This window comes from Fundulus heteroclitus, chromosome 20, assembly GCF_011125445.2.
Source record: "Fundulus heteroclitus isolate FHET01 chromosome 20, MU-UCD_Fhet_4.1, whole genome shotgun sequence".
Taxonomy (NCBI): domain Eukaryota; kingdom Metazoa; phylum Chordata; class Actinopteri; order Cyprinodontiformes; family Fundulidae; genus Fundulus; species Fundulus heteroclitus.
The window spans coordinates 38,617,286-38,640,339 of NC_046380.1; the positions used below are offsets into that span (position 1 = coordinate 38,617,286).

At 39.4% G+C, this 23,054-nt stretch overlaps 1 protein-coding gene across 6 annotated transcripts in view; it reads right to left on the bottom strand.

The window, feature by feature from the left end:
• The window catches only part of foxp1b (forkhead box P1b), a 222,015-nt gene that overhangs the window by 128,529 nt on the left and 70,432 nt on the right, over positions 1-23,054 (bottom strand). For all 6 annotated transcript variants that reach the window (XM_036124578.1, XM_036124581.1, XM_036124579.1 and 3 more), the window contains one exon: positions 17,176-17,242. The gene's annotated coding sequence lies outside the window, so the exon portion shown is untranslated. The remainder of the gene's footprint in view (positions 1-17,175; positions 17,243-23,054) is intronic.

Sequence of the window (23,054 nt, forward strand, 5' to 3'; positions counted from 1 at the left end):
ATCTGATCAACACATGAACAAAGATATATACAATCTGATTAGGAGCTCTTTAACAATTCCCCAGTACATCATTATTGCAAGCACGATAGTTTTTATTTCTTACAGGCACATTAAGGAGTCCTGAAGATGATTATGGTGAAGGGAAAAAAAAAACTGTTTTTGTGTATCACTATGAAGCACAAAAAGCTTGCCTGCTTATTAACACTAACTTCTTAAAAGAGCACTTAGAGTTATAATGAGAGCCTTTATGTATTACATGTTGTGACGATGTGATTTAGTGCGAGGAAGCGGCTCTCCACATCAAACAAGCTGGCTTGCTATTAGGCACAGGGGCTGAGGGACGCTGTGTGAAAAGGAGTGGAAAATTAAAGCTGAAGCAACGCAGGAAAGGGCTTAATTTACTGGCATGTACAGTATGCAAATGAGATTACTCTCAGCTTAACTGCATCATTTATGTCCATAATAACGGCATCATCATTACAGGGCTCAAATTAAATTACACCGTAATTAGCATATCAAAGTGATTGGTTAAAGTTTAAAACAAATACCCAATTTTGTTAATGAACATCTGTAATCACCGTGTAGACTCTGAGTGAAAACATCCAAAACAAATATGTGTTTTCGGAGAAGGGGGCGGAATATCCGAACCCAGCCGTCAGTCTGGCTGCACGCGCCATGCGTCTCCGTGAAAGCGCGGCGCTCTGGGTAAGATGAGGGGTGATCCACCTGGAGAGCTCCACGCGCTCAGGATATATTTCCCAAACTCCAGGAGATCAAAGATCCAATTTCCCACACTTGCCACTTCAGGAGCTCATCAATAAAATACTAATCACTTCACGGCTGATTTTGACACCGGAGCCTCAGCTAAAGGCTTAGAGAGGCTTCCAGATCACAAAAAACACCTCAGCTCTGACTGCTTTGACTGTTGTTTAATGTGCACACTGTTCAGCACAGACACCAAATACATATATACATACACACACATATTCTTGTTTTAAATACTTACTGAGGACTGTGCCTTGACTTCCACTGCCTTCCATTTATTTTCAACATTTTGATGGTCTAACCCTGACCCCTATGCCAAAGGAAAAGTGAGGACCAAAGTCCTCACTTTGATGATAAAATACGAAAAATATGTTCTCACTCAGCAGTAAGTGCAAGTACACACACACACACACACACACACACACACACACACACACACATATGTATGTATATATATATATATATATTTATTTATATTTATATATATTATGGTTTAATAAAAAAAAAATATATATATATATATATTTTTTTTATTATTATTTGGAGCTAATTCTGATCAGCGAACGCACCATCCCGAGAGCTCCCTTGCTGCACTAACAACAACATCCTTCATTAAAGAGGACCAAAAATCCTATTATCAGTATAAGTGAGGTGTTTAAAATGCGGACACATAAAGGTGGTAAGAACACATTTAAAAAAAAACATTTTAATGATATGTTGAGACATAATTGCGGTTCTTCCAGCCTGTTAACCAAGAAGAAAGAGCAAGACTTGCAGCAGATAACAGGAAGGCTTACTGTATTACTGCAACCACTCCCCTCATGGGTCACACTGGATTGGAAAACACTGAACACCGTTTGGAAATAACGTCGTTAAAGGAAAGAGCTGCAAAATAATAAAAGACAGTCAAGGGAAGACAATAAGAAAATATTTTGAATGCTCCTAAAGAGACATAAGAATCAGAATCTTCGATGTCATTAAGTCAAATCTTCTACATATGTATGTAGATAAAAAAAAACTAATATAAATAAATACAACTATATAAATACAACAAATATTTTTTTTATTTAAATATCCACATGATGTTGTTTATTTTTATTTGTGAATTAAAAGAAAATCCTAAGAAGGCCACAAACCTTCTACACAAGCTTTGTTTTCCACTCTCCACTACTCCCTTCCTCTTTCCCCTACATTATCAGAAATGCTCTCGTCAAATTTTCAAGAAGTGCCATCTTATTTTATTCATTAAGAAATCCATTAAAAGGCCTTATTCCTTGCAAGCATGTAAAAGATGTGCCTTTCAAGGTAGAGCTAGGGCAAATCCACTCCATCAGCTAATGACGGCACTCATTACGCAGAGAAGCCGGCTAATGAAGGCGCGGTGGCCGGCCGATCCCCTCACCCAGCATAAAGCCCTATGAAATGCTAATATCTCACTTCTAATTAAAGGATACTAAGTCCAATTGCACCTTCACGGCCAGTAGCTGGCAACATAAATTTTATTTTTCAACACTACACTACACCCAGAGATGGGCCGGAGCAACATTCCATTAATCCATATTTAATGCCCCTCACTAGTCCTGGCTTTATTTCTCCCTTGTATCAGCTTTACATTAGCTGCTTTCACACATGAGAACAGCAGATGCTCAGGAGAATCTGTTCCTGCTGTGGCTGCTCAGGAGATTTCAAATAAGGAGACGCACTCCGTCAACACTAGAAACATGAAGGAAGGATGCAGAAGGAGCTTTTCCTTTGCAGTATGACAAGAATAGGTAGAGAGGTTCCTTCATGTCCATTTTGGCACTGGTTTGTCCCAAGAACCAGAGAGAGGACAAAGGAGGATAAAGATCAGTGGAAATGTTCCCAGTTAGAAACCTAATGTTTCGCCGATGGAAAATACACAGAAGGAATCAAAGAAAGAAGATGATAATGAATATGGATTTCACTGTAGTGCGTGGAAGGCTATGGAACATGTTACCATACAGAACTGGTTTAATTAATCTGGAGTTTCCTAATCAATCTCAGATATCCCACGGATGTTTACAAGAAACAAAAACAAAACAACCTCTCTTCTCTCCAGATCTTGGCTCTCATAGCGTCCTGTGTGGAATAAGTCACCTTATGGTCTGCAAAGGCATCAGTAAAACAAAAAAAAAAAAGAAAAGAAAATACAGCAAAAAGCATCCAGGAAACATATGTTCTCTGTATGTTTGGTCCTCACGTGATTTACTGGAACAACAAGAAAGGGTCAACTCAAGCATGTGGTATTACTGTTGTTTTATTCATACGTTATAGTTGTTGTATCATATAGAGTCACGTTAGCTAACTTTGGCACTTTCAAACACCATCATCAGAAGTACGACGTTTAATTAGGTATAGGCTACTTACTGGTACCAAGGTATATGAAGGAATAAAAAGTAACATTTCATTTCAAAAGTACAAGGTTCTGCCATATCATTCCTAAAGTCAAAATCGTTTTGATAAGAAGCCAGAGAAAGAGCCATGTTAAATGGCGTTTTCTCCAGCTTTATAAGGCACAGAGCAACAACGCCCTGTCCCACCCTGAGTTTTCGCTAGGCTATTTCTGGGCGCGCCCTTGTATAAAAGAAAGACCAAGTCGGCTTTTCACAAATATTTCTGGCCTACATCAACAAATATACAGTTATGTTCCAGAAACCTTCATGTTTTAAACAGGGGAGATCGGGTCATGTTAAATGTTACTTTCTGTCAAAACCCTGATACTGTGGAACTGGGTATTTATTTATTTTTTTTACTTATGGTAACTAAACCCTGAGTATCTCATACGGCGCCATGCCTACCTGAATTTTAGCAATTGTTTTGTAGTCTATGGTGCTCTGGATAATCCTATAAAAGAATGATAAAGCTACACTCGGTTAAGGAGAAGAAAGGATAGACATTCCCAGACCTTCTATTATTTAACACTGCATTAGAACAACATTCAACGCTTCTGAAAACAAGACCTATGCCTGAGTTGCAGGGATGTTGTCTATATGTACATCTGCACAAGCGTCCTGTTATTTATGACAAGTACAATATGTCAAATGATGACACCTAGATGTGTTTATGCTGTTACTCTCGGCTACAACATTTCTGAGGTACCTGCCTTACAGTAAATCTTTTAGGCATTGATGGTTCTGTCAAACCCAAAGTGTTTTTTTACATGTTTGTACTGAACTTACTCAGTATTATTTATCTTTATTTGTTGTTTGCTTATATGTCTGAGACCACTTGCAGGAAACTTTAATCATAGACAGCAAAGATGTCCCGCGCCAGACTATAGCTATGTTTCATCTAAATCCCAGCGGCAGGTACAAGATTGAAGAGAAATTAGAAACATTAAAAAAACGAAACAGAAAAAAGCAGACTAATAGGTGGATATTTGCAAGTTAAATAGTTGACATTTTGTCAGTTGCCAAAGAAATCATGTCTATGAAAAAATAAATCTGATTGTATAGTTATCTTTATGGGAGATAAAGGGGGGTGGTGGCCTAGTGGTTAGAGCAGTGCGCTTGCTCTCTGAGAAGGTTGCAAGTACCTGGTTCGATCCCCACAGCCTGCACTCTGGGTCCCTGAACAAGACCCTTAACCCCTGATTGCTCCCCAGGCGCCGCACAGTGGCAGGACACCGCTCCGCAACGGGATGGGTTAAGATGCAGAAGTGAATTTCTCCATTGTGAGATCAATAAAGTTCAATTATTATTATTATTTAGCATGCAGACTCACAGAAAATGCTCTGGTTTTCACATCATCAGAGCAGCTGATATTCCACATATTTTGCCACAGTGGAAAATCTCCTCAGGAACTTTATAGTAAGGCCGCAAAATATATTGTGACTATATTGCCATTGCAATATCATTGTGTGCTATATTCATATCATAAAGGACTGTTTGGAGAGCACTAATGGTTGGTTAATATATTCCAAGTGTTATGAACTTGTGTTTTTCCTGCTAATGTAATATTTAGCCAGTTAGATGAAGTCTCATGGCAGCAGATGCTCACACTGGACACAAAGGACATTGCCCAAAAGGCTAAAGATCACCAAGTGTAGGAAGAAAAGAGAAGAGAAAAGAAGAAAATAGGCAAAGAGATAACAACCGATATCGTCATTACAATATTTACCAGTGTTATCACTATGGCAAGATTTTCTAAATTGTGTAGCTGTAGTTCTAAAGTTCTAAAGTAAATCCTGCTCTCTCACATGCTAACCCAGCTAAACATTTCTATTACATTTCAGCCAGGCTGTAATGGTTATTGTGTGTTAAAACATCATTGCAATATGTCTGTTTTTTTTTCCCCCTTTTCCTTCTTTGTTAGTCCACGCAGTAATTTAAAGTGCATTCAGAAAGGAAAAACACATATGTGCACACAGCAGTTTTGTTATATCGTGGACAACAGGACAAAGGTAAAATAAAAGCAGAGCGGGGAAAAAAAAGGGAAAAAAATGTTCTGCCATCACCTCGGTTGCACCTGTATGCATTTACAATGCCTACACATCTCGGGCTGTAAATATGTTTACAAGTAAGCCTGCTGCCTTTCGCAGAAACTGACCTCCACGCTCGTAAACAAGCTTTCACAAAGTTCATTAACGTCAACGCGGGTATAGTCTTTCCCCTCTGACTGCTGGGAAAAAAAAGTCCCTGCCATTAGCTAAGCAACAGAATACAGCTGCAACGGGCTAGACATCAGATTAAGCTGCAAACAAATTCTGCTAAAATAACGACAAAAACGTTACACTGAACTGTGGATAAAACTAAAGGTCAAAGAATATACAAAACTTTGTTGCAGGCCTTTCCATTTGCACATGCGTCACAACTGATTCCATGCAGAGTGACTCACTGCCAGCATGTTCTTAGTCAGGGGAGAATCGGATTTTACATGTTCACCACTGTTTCATGTGTTCATTAAGTATTCACTACTTTTACTATGACTGCATCTTTATAATATTGACATTTTCAGGTTTTCAATCCTCATCTTCAATTAAATAAATAACTTTACCAATAAACTACACTGCAAAAACAGACCTAAAAATAAGTAAAATGTTCTTAAAATGTGTGTTTTTGTCCAAGATTTGATCAGGTAAATAAGACTATCTGCCAATGGAATGAGTATTTTGACCCGTTAAATAAGATAATTAGCCATCCTGCACTTCAAATAAGATGATGGAGATGAGTTGTTCCTATTTCAAGTGCAAAAATCTCATCCCATTGGCAGATCATCTTATTTACCTGCTCAAATCAAGGACATATACACTCATTTTAAGAAAATTGTACTTATTTTTAGTTACATTTTTGCAGTGTAGGGGACTTTGAGCATGCAACAGAAATCAATCGCATTTAAAATGTACATTTTCTTGAAGATACCCTGCGATTGTTTTACGTGTGTTTTCCTAAACATTTGGTGGATCATTTTTCGTGAGCAAAGCACTAAAATGCATGACTTTAAAGGTCAGTGTTAAGAACATATCACATGATGTCTGTTTGATCCCAGCCCAAGTATTTTCCCAAGGATTCTGCGGCTCTGTACTGAGTAAATCACGCGAGCTGACCTTCTACATTCCACATGTTCTGTCCTCCCGTTCATCCACAGGCGCAGATAATACTAGGTAAATATCATAAACGTGAGGATTTTAGGATTGAGGTGAGGCTGTCATCATACTCTGCCAACCGGGGGGAAAAAAGCCTGTGCCTCTCAAAGAACCCTTTTTGCAGCTACTGCTAGACTCGTCTGCCATAGAGCTACCTGACTCTCAGAGAATCTATTGTTGTTTCTTAGAGTAGGCTAGAGTCCCTTAGCATAACTACATTTACAAATTAGTTAGCTGAATTAGAAAAGGTGTTTACACCCCTTGATGTTTTTTGCATTTAGTCATGTTGATACCACAGATTTTTTAATTGGGATTTTATCTGATAAACAAACGCAAAGTGGATTATAACTATGAAATGGAAGCAAAAAAAATGATTTTAAAGGAACAATAAGTCATATTGACACCTAGTGGTTAAAATCGGAACAACACATACACAATGCCTTTCATGGAGACCAAGTATGTTATATTCTCTTCTATTTCTGGTCCGCTTCTCTTACTGGCTTCCATGCTAGCAGTATGCTCCTCTTTTGCCAAGATAAAATACCAAATGCTGCGCTCTGTTTTAGGAACCCTGGGAACTCTCATACAATTGGCTGAGGAATCAGGAAGTAAACATGGGCTACACTCTGAACTGAAGTAGTTCCGGACCGTATCTCCAGGTTTGAAAGGAGAAAAACGTGACTGAGACATTATTGATGGAGAGGACCGATTGTTTATAGGGAATGTTACTTCTATCCCAGGTGACAAATGAGAATGATTTAGGTTGATTTTACAGTAAATATCTTACTTATTGCTCCTTTAAATATTTCTTATAATTATAAATATGAAAAGTGTGGTGAAACAGGACAGTGGCAGCATCAGGCTTTCTTCAGCAGAGATGGGAAAGCAGGTCACAGTTCAGGGGAAGATAGCTGGAGATAAAAACATGGCAATCATGGAGTAAACTCTGTTTGAAGCTGCAGAAGACATGAGATTGGGACAGAGGTTCACCTTTCAGCAAGATACAACCACACCTACAAGGGTTTGGATCAGAGCATAAGCTATGTAAAGAACATCTAAATCTAACTGAGAATCTGTGGCAAAATTTGAAAATTGTGATTCCAAGATATGCTTTATCCAATCTGTCTGAGCTGAACTTATTTTGCAAAGAAGAACTTTTCCTTCCATTTCCCAATCCTGTCCTACTTAGAGTTGATCTGTTACATAAAATTCCAGTACTGTATTTTTCGGACAATAAGTCCTTTTTCATAGTTTGGCTGATCTTGCAGCTTATCGTCAGGTGCGGCGTATATCAAATATATAACATGTTTTTAAAAAGGTAATTCAAACTGACGAACATGAACCAAGGAGTAAACATTACTGTCTATAGCCACAAGAGGGCACTCTAGGCTTGTGAAAACTATATGCTGCGCCTACGGTTTAAAAATTAATTGAATCATTAACTTATAGACCACAAAGCCTGAACGCATGTTTGTATGTTGTTTTGGTATACATTCACGCAGCGGAGCGTTGCGTGGTGCAGCTTGAAGGGGGAGCCCACACAGCGACAGAACCCCGTCTTTGGGCTGTCCGTGAAGCTAATAACAGCTAGCGTTAACTTATGTTGTCCGAGCACTTTACATCTTCACTGATGCACGTTAAAGAGCTTTAGTGACATCCCTATGTTGCTCTGAACCATCCATGTTGTACTGTTAGCTTAGCAGGTTGCTTATCATGCTTACGGTTTATTTCGTAATTCTGACAACTTTCAGCGTAACAGCCCACTAGCAAGAACCTTGCTAGTTGGAGTTGCTGGCTTGTTATGCTAATTTAATCCATTCAACCTTCCAGGTATCGTCCATGTTATTCAACCTGAATAAGTGACTGTACCATACTAAATGTCAGTTTTTAGTCTTGGATTTTCTGGGGTTTTGTGGGATTCTAAATAAATACAACTTGTATTCAGGCTCAACTAATATATATATTTTTTTCCTCTTTATGATGCCTTTTTTGACTGATGTGATTTATATTCTGGGCAACTTATAGTACAAAACATATGTCAATATTCACTAAGCTTTGTTGTTGTAATGTGACAAAATGAGAAAAAGTTGAAGGAGTATGAAAGCTTTTGCAACGTGCGCTGACAAATTCAGAAGTATTAGGATACTTTTTTTCTATAAACAAACATCCCAAACAATTCTACATGTCCTCCGCTCCTCTCAGAAGAAGCTCGGGTTGGGGTTTCTCAGTTTGTGCGTTCTTGATTTAATTATCATAAATGGCCTCTGAGCATCACTAAGATATCTCCAGACCAAATGTGACAGGGCGTGACCTGCAGCTGAACCGGCCTCTGCTAGGCCACACGGAGGAGGGCGGCAGCCACTCCAAACACACACACACCCTCCCCTCTCCCAACCCCCTGATAAATAACTTCACACAGCAAACAGAGGCCCATCAGTCAGCCTGCACATAGCTAACAATAGGGCCGGACAGAGATTGATGGAGAGATGCAGACAAATAAAGAACGACAGGGAGAAGACAAGAAGAGGAGACTGAGAAGAAAGGTGGGGGCATATTGTGAGGACATCCAACACTGCAGAGTAGATAAAGATCACACAGGACTACCCGAGCCAAGCGGCAGAGAAGGCCAAGTACTGTAGGCCTGTGAAAGGCGGTCTGTGTTGCCGAGCTGTGACATTTGTTTCTTATTGTCTAAGTGGCAGCTGCAAGCTTCCCCCCTGGCGAAGGGCCCCTCGGCTTTGCTCTGGCCCGCCTTGACAGGGAGGTAACCATATTAGGACGCGAATGGTAAAGTAAACAATAACATAGTTGCAATGAGATGGAAATTTTTCAGCTAATGGTGTTTGTCATTCCTGTTTTCAGTGCACTGAGCCCTGGGTTTTTTCTGCTCGGCCAGGGAGACTTTGTTTATGAAAACAACGCGGGAGCCAAGGCTAAAATCAGAGAGGGGGGAGAAAAAAAAAGAGAGAGAAAAATCATAAATAAATATCAGCTTTAAAAAATGCCTCCACTCCTGTCATTTGATTATACAAATAAACCCACATTTGGTTAGGAATAGCATTTCACTGGTTCCTGTCCAATTCAGGCCACGTCCACACTGCTGTGGCTAAGTTTGAAAATCCCTTTTTTTTCCCCATCAATGTTCCCATAAACCCAAGCTGAGTAAAAACAAGAAATAAAAAAATGATGTCAACAAAAATATTATGAAAGTTTTCACTGCCCCATAAAAGGTTATTGTGGGAATAGAAATATGGTTGAGGAAAAAAAGTGGATTTCACTTTTAAGCCTAACACGTCACCGTATTATTCACTCTAGGCCTGCTTCCCTTATTTATATCTCACCTTACCTTAACCTTACACAAACCACAATGGTGTGGATGAAACCTAAAGCGTAAAATCATTTGTGGATTCCCTCGAAGAGCCCGACGACAGGAAGTAAAACTGCATCCATACCTTTCTGCTCAAGCTTCAGTTTAAAACAATGTGACGGTGAAATCTGGACCAATGACCAGCAGTAAACCGTGTGGGGAAGTGCTGACCTTTGAGGTACCCACAGCAGAAAACACAACATTGTGTAACATTTTGGAGTCTAAATCAAGGCTCCTGCACTGGAACTAAATTCTCTCCAACAAAACAACTAACGTATATTTTGTAGATATGAACAAGGGAGTGCTGAAAAGTGCGTTTGTCCTAACTCAGATTAGTAAAAATGAAAAAGGCAGCCAGTAGCTGCATCTCTTATGCAATCTCTTAAGCATTAGAGCACGGTCTCTGTGTGTAAGTCTCGTCTTTCAGTGCTTACCTAAAGCCGAGGTTAAATATGTTTCTATAGGTGCGGCGTTTCACAGGAAGACCTTACGGATATACCACAAATTATGTGAACAGAACCTCACACGGCTCGATGTTACTTTATTTTAGCTCCTAAATCAATGAAGACCAGAGCTTAGAAGTGTAAGAAATAAAAAGTGAGTTGGAATAGGAGGGATCTCCATTTAAAGGTTCCTTTTGGTCTTTAAATTTAGCTTCCTTTCAAAGCTGCTTTTCCAAACATGCTTTCCCCAAACTGCTTAATGTTTCACTGGTCACTTGATTTCCACCCCAGACTTTTGTTTGCCTTATTATTTTTTCCAGGTAAAGGAGAGATATGACTGCATGTTTCCTTGATTGTTATTTCTTTTCTCACTCCTTCTGAGTTACCACTGCTGATTCACAGGCCGGCCAGATAAAAACAAAGTTTGACCTTAGCGCAAAGCTGGAAAATGAATAATTCCTCACTGTCCACTAAAGCAGAACGCAGACTCCTCCACTTAGGTCCTCTCCACATGTTGACTTCCTTTGTTTGGTTTTCAGCCACCTCTCCTCCAGCTCCCGCTCTCCCTCTCAGCCTCATTCCTAATCTCGCACCAAAAAACGCAAGCTGTTTATTTGCGCGGGGCTGAAGCCATTCCATTAAGCAGTCCCCATCAGGTGCTTTATCCCTAAAAGGGATTTGTTTTCTAAAATAAACAGAGAAGGAAAAAGGAGTCCCAGACTCATATTTAGCATGACACGAAGTGAGTTGCAACGAAGTCAGAGTACGGCAATCAGAATGGTGGAAGCGTGTAGGAAACTTCCTTAAACCGTCACAAAACAGCAAGAACTCTCTGACTATGTCTTAAAACGTACAGTATATAGAGTAAACTGCAGACCCCCTTTATGCTTCCATATTTTTGTCTCTTCACAACATTCAATGTATTTTCTTAGGATTTTAAGCGATAGACAACCACAAAGTAGCATCTAAATTTAAAAAGTGTGGCGTCCTTTCGGATTCAGCCCCCCCCTTCGAATTGCCCTGGGGAAGTTTGTTTGCAGCAAGTAATAGTAGCAGCCATCACATAATCACACAAACAATACAGACGATAGAGGAGACAGAAGGATAAGAAGCGACTTATAAAAGTTAAAGGAGATCAATCTAAAACACACATTTGCAAATCATAAAAGACTGGAGCTAATGGAGAGCGTCTGTAAATATTCAAGTGTTGCCATAGATTCTGGTTTGGATTTAAACCTAGACTTTGACTGGGCCATTGTTCTTAAAAACTCTGGCTGGATTAGGGGAGTTGTCCGATTGGGGGGGCATGAACCTTTGCCTCAGAATCAAATGTTTTTGCAGCTTCCAACAGATTGTTGCTTTCAGGACTCCCTTGTATTTAGCTGTATCACACTTCCCAGAAACTCTGGCAACCTGCACAGTCATGCTGAAGGACCCCCCCCCCCCCCCCCCCCCCGCCCCCCCTCCAGCACCATGCTACCAGCACCATGTTTCATTAATGATAGTGGTACAGTTTTTAAACCACAGTGTTTCGCATCCATTCCAGCATGGAGATAAAATTGGACAAAGGTGGACTCTAGATGCTCATTAGTTAAGTTTCGAAAGCCATTGGTTGCACCTGATTTTATTTAGTAGTATCAGAGTAAAGGGGATGCAAGGCTTTTCAGCTTTGAAACTTATTTCAAATGATAAGATTGTCAGAATAGCATCGGTGAAATGTGACAAGCTGGTTGTACAAAGAGTTGTATCGCTTCAAGACTAATAAATGTTTCTCCATAAATTATTGAGATAAAGTTCTTGAGCATATAATTTTGCATCAAACTGTAAATAAAAGCTGACACATTTGTTTTGGAATTCTTCGAAATTTTGTTTTATTTTTCCTTACAGTATATATATATATATATATATATATATATATATATATATTCCTTTTTGTGATATTCTTTTCATCACGCTGCAAGAAAGCTCATCTGCAGACGGAGTTTGCTTACTTTTGTCACTTCAGTCAATCTCGCGCCGCATCTCTGTCACGTTAGCCGTCTGCACCTGGTAGCTGACGGACACTATCAAAGCCAGACCACACTGTATGAACTTGTCAATACGCTCCTGACCAGGAAAAGACGTGCCTGTTTGTCACTGATAGAAAAATAGATTGAAACTTGACACATGCGGGTGTTTCTTCACCCAGAAGGTAGTTTAAGTAAGTCTGAGCTCATATATCTGCAATGGCATTATCAGGCCGTTTCCACCCGCCTCATCAGAGGGCATCATTCACGTGAGGGGTGCAACAGAAGGATGCCCAGTTGTGTAACATACTGTATTCGGCATTAGGCATGCATTTAAATGTGCAGCCTGTTTAGTCAGACAATCCAGAGCTGGGCGATCTGCCAGAGTGGGTCCTGATAGCAGCTGATGCAGCCATGGGAGCGCAGCATCAGATAGGGAGAGCAGACGGTGGCCAGGTGAGGGTGTTTAGTATACTCTGACACATCCTGTGATCTCAATCAACAGGAAAAAGGCAGAAGAAGCAACAGCGCTGCTTTGTGCCTCTTGCACCGGCCTCCATTGTCCCGTGCTTGTAGGGACGATAATTTTTCATTTTCATGCCGCCCTGCGTCTATTCCGCCTGTCACTGTTTGTAACCAAAGCAGATAAGCTCAAAGAGTAGATTACGGTACTTACAGTGCATGAAAAACACAGCGACTAAACTGCCAGTGACAGAAGCATTTAACTCTCCTGCTGGAAATCTCCCCCATGTGGCACTTTCGCTACAGCGAGTTGTTTATTATGTTCCGAGCTAGGCATAAGCGATTAAAAGAGCTCTTAAGAATCAAAGTGTTATAAATGCATGGAAACACAGCCGGCTGTAAATGCCACAGAATTAGAGGCTTACCAAGCCTAATACTAATACATGGCAATTTTCAGCTTGATGCTGATATAAAGAAATGACTTTTTTAAAGTAAGCAATAAATGCAGTGAGGGGAACTATTACGGAGGCCCTATTTTCATCCCCGCATAAATCTGAACGCGACCTTTCTGAGGGTCCGGATCGCGCAGCCACTTGTTTATTCATAACACTTCCATAAAAAGTAGATTAGACAAAGGAGCTTCAACATTCAGAAATAAAGCAGCACAAAACATAGCAAGTACTGACAATATCAGGCCAAACTCCAGAGTGTTTTAAAAATGTACAGTTTCAAATCAGTGTTAAAAAGACTGGTGGTTCTATTAGGAAACAGAGCAAGTTTGAGCAGATCTATGTTTTTGTTGTTGTTGCCATATTATTTAAATGTTTGACTCAAGTATTTGATGCGATTCAATTTGTTTGGGCTTGACTGTCTGCAGTGCAGGATCATAGTGAGACACGCAGCCGTCCGGACCAGTCAGAACAGATGTCTTCAGTTTCTTATATGTTTCAGTTTATTAAGAAGTCACTTTGTGCACATTTACTACTCCCCGTGTGGTAATTAACTACTTTTTAAATCTCCTCTCTGTGGAGGGTGGGTTTAACTTTTAGTTCTGTGTATTTCTTTTGCAGAAAACCCAGAAATAACTCAAATATTTGGATTAAAAAAAGTAATCAACAGAAACGCCGAGGTGACCCGTTGCTGTGCATTGCAGACCAGCTGGCTGACTAACGCCAGCTAAACTTTTGCTCCACAAACAAAGACAAACTGGCTGCTTGAGAAAAAAGGATGCTGGTAAAAAAAGAAGGCCATTCATGTTGTGGAAAGTAAAGAGCCCAATCTGCCACTCCTATTTAGTTGCTTGTTACTGTATAAAGGGCTATGAGTCAAAATAAAAATAACCAAAAAAAAGGTGACATCAATAATGTCGATAATGCTGTGTTAATAAGATTTCATATTATTTTAACGGCAGTAGGAATAATTGTTGTTTTTATGCTTTAAATTCAACAAGTATTTAATAAATAATTTTTGTTTAAAATGTTTCCCTCTAAATATTGAGACCTAATTTGTTGTTAGGTTATCAGACTACACCGGCCCATACTTAACTTGCATAATGGGTTGTTTTGTTTATATAAATTTATAAAAGCTAAATAAAGTTGACTGCTATAATAATATTTTAAAGCACATAAGATAAATTCAGCCTCTCCGGACGCCTGAGGACCGCCTTGCGGTTGAAAGCAGGATGCCACCGAGGCTGAATCACATCAGAGGCATCTCTATCACAGATACGCTGCTACTACGATAAACGCTCCACATTTCGGAATCAAAACTTTCGTCAGGCTGCTTTAACCCTGCATCTGAAATCCCTTGGTTCTCCTTTCTGAAGTCTGCTTCATCCATATGGAGAGCAAAGCCCATACGTGTTTCCACACACTAGCCCCGCTTGACTCTACTGCACTTTAAAGGAGCTTTTCACAACAAGACGCATTAATCCCATAAGCTGCCGTGGGGATTTCTGCACAAGCAACGCAATCAAAATCACATTGGACGCTTGTGTCAATAATTAAGCTGATTTGGCCACATTAACATTAATTACACGATCGTTTGGAAGATTTCAGCGCTGATCTTTCATCTGGAGCATGAAGCTGAGGGGCCCCAGTGGAGCTAACCTGGGTGTGTGGAGAATGCCCTGCAGAGAAGCTCCACCAACCAATGTGAAATCTGCCACTTCCAAGGCTCTCTAGCTTCCTTAATACCAACAATTTGAAAAGGAAAACACAAGGGTGGATTTGCTAGAGCCAGCTGGAGAGGAAGAATAAAGTAAAAAGCCAATCAAGCTTCCCAGCATCATTTTTATTTTTACACTAAATAAATGGAGGACTAAACCAGGTGCAAGAGCCATTCTGCAAATTACTGCAATAAGGACCTTCTTCACTAAGTTTGTTTTGTGCTCTTCTATTACAGATTGAGAAGCAGAGGATAAAATAATGCATCCACTGATCTAGATCGCTGTAATGATTTTTCCACCACATTTAGTTTTTCTGAAACAATTGTAGTTATATCCTGATATGGAAAACCACATCTGAGGGGAGAAAACAGTATCCAGAAACAAACTGATATCTGATCAGTTACCTACCACTTCTACTGAGAAGTTGTTTAGTAAAAAACAATAAAACAGTTCATAGGAAGTCCTCTACGGGCCACAGGTTTGACTCGATCATACTTTCATTGCTACCCTTAGCAAATAAATCTATAAACATGATTACCATATAATCATATAATATATCTGCCTATAGTAATAGCCATCTGTACATATATTCATTCATTCGTACATTTAAACTGTTATAATAACAATCATCTGTATATCATGCTTTTGTACATTTCTGTAAAACTCTATTTATAGTAATATCCACCTGTATATTATATGCGGTACATATCCAGATGTAAATTTATTTCACAATACTAGTTATCTATATATTATATTCATAGGACAAATCTATCAGTAAAATTCTGTTTATAATAGTATTCATCTCTATATTTATTCAGTAAAAACCCATGTCCTGTACATATGGAACCATTGTTTATCCTGCACTTGCTGCTATTGCACTTCTGGTTAGATCTAAACTGCATTTCGTTGCCTTGTACCTGTACCTGTGTAATGACAATAAAGTTGAATCTAATCTAATCTAATAAGAATCACTCATTCGAAGACATGTTAAATATAATCATCAGGTATTTGGTTTTTCTTTGTTTCTATGAAGTGACGTCTTTTACCCCACGATGAACGTTGTCGATCAGCTGCTTGAAATTATATTACTACAGTTTTTCCTCTATATTTATACGACATGCAAACAAGGATTTATTTATTTTACTTTTGAACAAAAGTTGGGACTTTTGAAAATCTCCTTGAGTCTAGAAGAAAGCCCTTAGTTTATTTAGTTGTCATTTATTCAGCACTTATCTGGTAACATCATTGTATACCTAAAGGTAAATTAAATAAAATGATGCAGGTCAGTGACAGCAAAGTCTGATTGTGCGGTAAACAAATCCAAATATCCAGATTGGTCTTAAATAATTTGGGAACAAAAGCTTGAAGTTGCTCCCAAATGTTTGACCTGTACTAAAATTCATTTTCACAGTCTCTTTTGGGTATTAGGATTAAGTAATTATATAAAATTACTACTAAAATTCAGAAGAATACCAAATATCAACAATGCTATGCCTAAAATGTAAACTAAAAAGCAAACTATTACCTCCATCACTCAGATCTAGTAAATGAAAACCAGGTTTTCATTTTAAACTCAAATACTAATTTCAGACAAGGGGGGAAAAAGGTACCGGGTTGCTGAGTTGTGATTACAATTTTATTTAATAGCTCCAAAAACAAAAAACACTATTTCAAATGTATTTCCATAACTCGGTTGTTAATAGATACAAGTGACAGCAAACTGACTGTAAAAATTATTCACACTGAAAAAGATGACTCAAGAGAGACATCCCTCCTCTGATCCTCTGATGAAGAGATCCTGAAGCATCAACTCCACACAGATCACTTCCCCCAAAGTTCCTCTGCAGCTCAGCTGATAATCTAACCCCCCCCCCCCCAACCATAAGACGAAGACTGGTATGAAGACTAAACAGGACACATCAACCAGAATGGCAAAGCTGCCAACTGCAACCACAGCGTGAGCCCCACAGCATTCCTCCTTGTTTTGTTAACAGGGAGTGAACATACTTCTAACTTCTCCAAACTAAGCAGCTGTCCACGTTCCCGTTACTCCTTCCTCTGTGTGAAGTCAAGCTCCCATAAGACAACCCATGAGAAGACTAACCCCTGTCCCTTTACTACTCACCATGCTGGTTTCAGAACGGCGGCTTGTCACAGCACCGACAGGGTGCACCTGTTAGATCCCCTGATACCCCCCCCCCCACCCCACCCCACTGATCTCCCCCCCACAAACACACGCAAAATACAGCACACAAACAAGAAAACCACACAGCGCTTTAGTTAATTATTAAGCCAATTCAATGGAGCATTCACACAAATACATGCGGAGGCTGCAGTCTGGTGAATGATTGTGTGTTTACCTTCTCCAAGGACTTGCTTATTCAAAGCAATCTCCAGTTCCAGCGGTAGTAAAACAGCCTCCTCACCCTGCAGACAGAAAAATGGAGAATTATTTATAGTTAGGAAATAATTAACAACAATAATGTTTGTCATCAGCACTTACAAAGCAGAAACACCGAGTGCATGAGCACGCGCTAAAGAGGACCAACGAGGCCACCGGTTGGTATCGATTAGACTACGCTACGTGCACAACCTGTCTAATATGTTCTGAGAAATCATCAGCAGAAATCAATTCTCGGCATTCCTGGGCTGTTTGCTTTCCCTGTACCAGTCACTGTAGCTGCCTCAGCGGCGAAGAACATGAGAGCTACCACCTGAGGTCTGAGCGGGGCAGGAGGCACCTTTCGCTTATCTTCCCGGAGCCTACAGTCCCGGCGCGACACATCCTCGCATTCCCATCTGTCAGTTAGCTAAAACTACACCCACTGATGATAACGCATGAACAATGAGCCTGTCTGTGACTGAATGCTTTATTTGCAAGACAAAAACGTTTCATATTAGCGGATGCTCCTCTTGCCCCCTCCGCCCCTCCTGGTGTAAACACCCTCTATCTTTACCTGCTTCTCCCTGAGTCAACTCCCATGGGTGGCCCTGATCTGCATGCACCGAGTTTCCCAAAAAGAGCACTCAACCCAGGTAAAGCGGGGGAAAAAGAGAGAAGGAAACAAAACCTTATTTTTATGGTAAACTGAGAAGTGACTGTGGGGCTCTATCACTTGTGAATTTGAATGAAAGCATTAAAGCATATCCAAATATGAAAGAGAAAAAAAAACCTTCTTTCTCTCGCTGGTCTTTTTTGTCGTTTACATTTGGCAGTCAAAATTGTGGTCAAGGGTTTATCTAAAGCAGAGCGAAGAGAAATAATAAAAAAAGAAAAAAAAACACCACAGCACAAACTGCCCAGTTTCAGCTTTAAAGCTAACAGTCGCACCTTTCTGTAAAACCATCAACCTCTCTTCAGATACAGTTTGTTACCTAACATCATAGTCGGTTGTTCTATTGGTTTTGCTAATTTGTTCCTTAAGCGAGATCAAACCTTCGGTCCCAAAAACACATGCCTCTGATGACATCACGAGGAATAGGGCTACTGATCAGAGTTCTTTTAAATACATACATCTAAAGTTGTCTTTTAGTTTTCCTCTAAGCTGTTAATCAGGTCCCCAGTTTTAAAATTCCATTGTATTTTTTTTTCAGCTGTAGCAAATCATTGGTGATAACTGCAACGATTTCAGAAAATTTGACCACAATCAAACTCAAGATGGACAGAGAAATCAGCTGCTGGTGGAACCTTCAGCTTGAGCGGAACGTGGCTGGTTGGTGAGAAACTCAAAGATCCGACCTTTTTGCGATCGGGGAACACACCGTATCTAAGCTCATATGCTGTGCAGTTGTGCTGATCAAAACATAGCAATTTTCAGCATTAATGACCTGTTTAACAGGAAATCAGCAATGAGTTGTAAAAAGCTATTTGAAAGAAAAACATTGTTTTCTCTAGACATGTCTGTGCATCAATCAGGCTGTGAAAGAGTGAGAGAGAGCAAAACTATCATGAGATAACAAGAAGCTCAATGTATTACAGCAAACATGTCCTGCTTAATATTTGTGAACTTTCTAACAGTCAATAAATATTCTAGAAACATTAGCAGCTTTTCACAAAATATTACAGCTAAGGTAATTAAATAATTACATTCTCAAGGAAATACAAGATGCTTGTTTTGGTAATGCTAATTGTGTTAATGGCTGCTGAAGGATGAAAAAGCTTGTAATTATTTTGTTTACATTAATAAACCTCCTCAGAACAGTGATTCTCTTTCATTTAGGAGGTGTGATAGCGCCTCTAATAATAAATTAATGCTCAAGCCAAAAAAAATAGAAAACTGAATACTCTGTCCACATCTATTTTAGTTATAGTTCTAAATGATAAATTGATACCTGCTAAAAAAAATATCAGCAAAAATCAGATCAGAAATAGTCCAGCAAATCTGATCAGTGCATGTCTAAAGAAAACACACAGAAGATGGTTGTGAAGAGAACCGGGACAGGTTTGAATGAGCAGATTTCATTATCATAGAGCTTCAGCTGCAGTTTCCATCCATGTTGTAGTAAACACTACACGGTGGAGCTGATGCGTTCAAACGGAAACCATAAACTAAAATCCTGCTGGTTACAGTTCTGAAAGCGATGATTGTTCTCGTGTCACCACCCACTACAGTGTTTGTCATGGCTTGAGGTTCATTGGGGTCAAACTCTGTCTCAAATAAGGTTGATGTTCTTGCAGCCAAAATGCAATTCAGTTGTTGATGAATCTATGTTGAAACGTGTCAGAAATTGTTCATCTGCCACAATGCTTACTAATTCCTGTGAACTGACGCATCTGCTTAATATATATATATATATATATATATATATATATATATATATATATATATATATATATATATATATATATATATATATATTTATTTATTTATATATTAAGCAGAATTAGCAGTTGTTTTCTTACTTTTTAAAAACTTTGCATTTTCTGAAAACCTGCATCAGAACTTTATTCTTCATCAGCCATCTGTGTGCTTTAGTTCATGTACATTTGGGAGTGAAATAATACGTCACTGGATGGAACCTTTAATTATGAGTTGAATGCCCTTGTTGAAAACATGACCCTCTACTGAGGGTGGAACAATCAGCAAAAATGGACCATTCCCACATAACTACCCTATTATTGTGATTCATTACACTACAATTAACGTATCATCAATGGAATCGTAAATCAATGGCGAGTGGTGACAAATGACAGATATTTTCAGCTTCAAACTACTAAACATCATTAATTCCCATCACCTGAAAGAGCCCCGGGAGCTAAATGAGTTTACCCAATGCATAACATCCATTTAGATAAATGTTCCATCATTTTAATGATGGAGCAGTTGAATTGGTGAGAAAAAGGCAACAACAGGATCCTGATAGCAGCTCTACGCCTTTTCTCCTTGTAATATAACGCCCATCTTGTAATACCTAAACAGATAATTGTCTCCGTTTCAAACAGCACAAGGCGGTAATATTGCCATTTAGAGCAGTGGGGGTGCAGGGATCGCAGGGTGAGGATAAACAAGCACACGCTGCTTCACCCGGCTGGGAAAACCAAGCCCATCACACACTCCCGCATTGAAATTTTAGGCAATAGAACAACTCCTGGTTGAGATAATTACCCTCCTAGGTGGGTTATGTGCATGCTCAGTAAGAGGCCTGAGCTAGGAATATGATTCAAATGCAACAATTTCAAACGACAAAGGAAGCTAAGGAGCATTTTGCAAGCTTTTCTTGTAAGGCCTGGAGCTAATATTGTATTTCTGCTGTGTTAAACAAAGTGGAAAATAGAAAAGCAAGTGACTTTTGACAAAGAAACATCTCGTAGCAGTAACGACACAACAAATATCCAGCCATTAGCGTGATACTTTCAAGATCAGATCATCCAAATACAGGTTTCTATTCTTTATGTAAAATACCACAAGTGTCAATGTAGCAGCAGGGGGAAAACACATCCAAACTGCCTATTTTGAGAGGACATGTACAATCAGGAGGGTTTTTTTATTTTCTATGGTAATGAAGTGCTGTGGCTACATCTGAGCATGAATAGAGATTCATTGTATTCTGTCCACAAACCTGTGAAGTGGACTTGCCTATTTGCTGAAGGGGTCACAGCTTCACAATATGCTCTCTAGTCCCAGGTATGTTATCAGTGCCTTTGGCTTTGTTAAAAGATTGCATGCTCAAAATATGAATTAATACCCCTCCACTGAAATGTACCCGATCCCAACAAAAAGCCTGCATTCACTGTGGACAGCTCTTCAGCTCCTCTAATGGACAGGCCGGCCTCTCTCTTCACACGGAGCAGACAAAAACCATGAGGGCCCATGAATATTTACCACTAAGTAAAGTTATTCCATTAATTACTCTAAGCAGGCCTAATACTGTATCTGTGGCTACTTCTGTGGCGGCTCGTTAATGAACCTTCACACATCATTACCATATTAATTAATGCTCAGCTCAATGGTTATCAATAGAAGGCTGCCAGAGTCGTCTCGTGGTTCTTTTCCAGCCCATCCTGAATGTATGGACCCCTTAGCATCGGCAACCGAATAAATCTGAAGCATCATGCCAGCAACCAACAGTGTCATGAAATGAAACATAAATAAAGTTGTGATCCTGGCTCAACACACCTCAGGACAGATGCATCTCTATTAGATGAGTTGTGTAAATAAAAAAGAGGGCGTAGGAGGGTTGTGGTTGTGTAAAGCCGGTGATATCAATATACAGGGTCATTGCTGTTTGTTTTTAGGGTGTGTCCATGATATTTTCCAAGTAAGTGTCTGCACTCCAAAACACAGGAAAATCTAAAGCATGACTCACTTCCCAACAAAAGCAGCTGCTCACTGTACGGTATGATCTAGACTGTGGATTATTTTCTCCCTCATTCTCCTTTTGGGCACTTTATTGAAATGGACTGATTAAAATGAAAAACACAACTAAGTCTCATAAAGGCTAAAGGCTCGTATAAAAAAGTGAGTGAATAAAAATCTTTTTTTTTCTTTTTCTTTTCTTCTGGTGTGATTGGCAGCATCATGGCATAATGTAAAATCCAAACAGACTGTAAACAACAGCTCTTCCTGACACGCAAACAGGCTCAGAACCCACCAATTAAACCAATTCTGCACGCCTCTATTCTTGCAGGTTGTGCTTTTTTTTTTTAAATCAGTTTTTTTTTTTTGGCTCAGAGGGCAGCAGTGCAGTCTGGTGAATGTCAGGGCTGTCGAATGCCCCAGTTTTTACAGGCGTACCCTCACGTTTTGCTGAGCAAAGGCGGTTTTGCTGTCCTATTGCTAGCTAACAGGAATTTCCCTTCTAACCCTGATCGTGCAGATTTCATGTTTCTTTATGACAGTAAAACAAGATCAATAAGTAAAATTGCTTTACTGAAGTCTTATATTTTTGTCTTGTGGGCTGTTCACACTTTCAAGCTAAGCATCACAGAGAGGGCAGTTCAGTGGGGAGAAAGTCTTCCAGATTACCAATCCAAGATTGCAGTACATTAGTCAAATGTAACACTAAGGAATAGTGTAAACATTTAAAGAATCATCCTCTCAATCAGTAGTGCTGTCCATTTTAAACCAACTGTAAACACTTACTATAAACATCTCAACCAACACGATCACATTATCCCATAATTCTTGCCATCAGAAATGTTAGTATTGCCAGTTCAATTTCTAAACAGTGTTTTAAATAGTTTATGAATGTTACTCATCGACTAGCATTTCTGATTTCTCATTGCTATTTCCAGCACCACTGCAAACTGAAGTCAACCACGTTGTTTCATGTAGAATGCATTTACGACCAAATGAGATCACGGGCCTTCACAACCTTTGTGAACAACGCTGGAAACTAGGATTCATTTCCCAAGCTCTGGAAGGAACTTGTTCCTTCCTTAAACCAGGGTAAGAGTTGGTATTGAGACAGAAAAAGATTTTCTGCGCTAAAGCTTGACATTTAAAAAGCCAAAACAAAAAGAACTGCTGTTAAGGAAGTTATAATAGCGGCTGAGCACTGGAAACATGAACATTCTGTCACAATGTCCAGGTGTTTGGGTTTTCTTTTGTGTTTGTTTTCAGTATTTTTATTGTTGCTTATTTATGATAATTGAATCTGTGCATAATTGGTTCTTGGTTTTGTGTTTAGTTTCTAATGTTATTTATGTGTTCTGTTGTTTTGCGTTATTGGATAGATTTCTCTTAGATGTTCGTTTATCCTTTCCCTATGGTTTGTAATTCAGTTCACCTCCATTTAT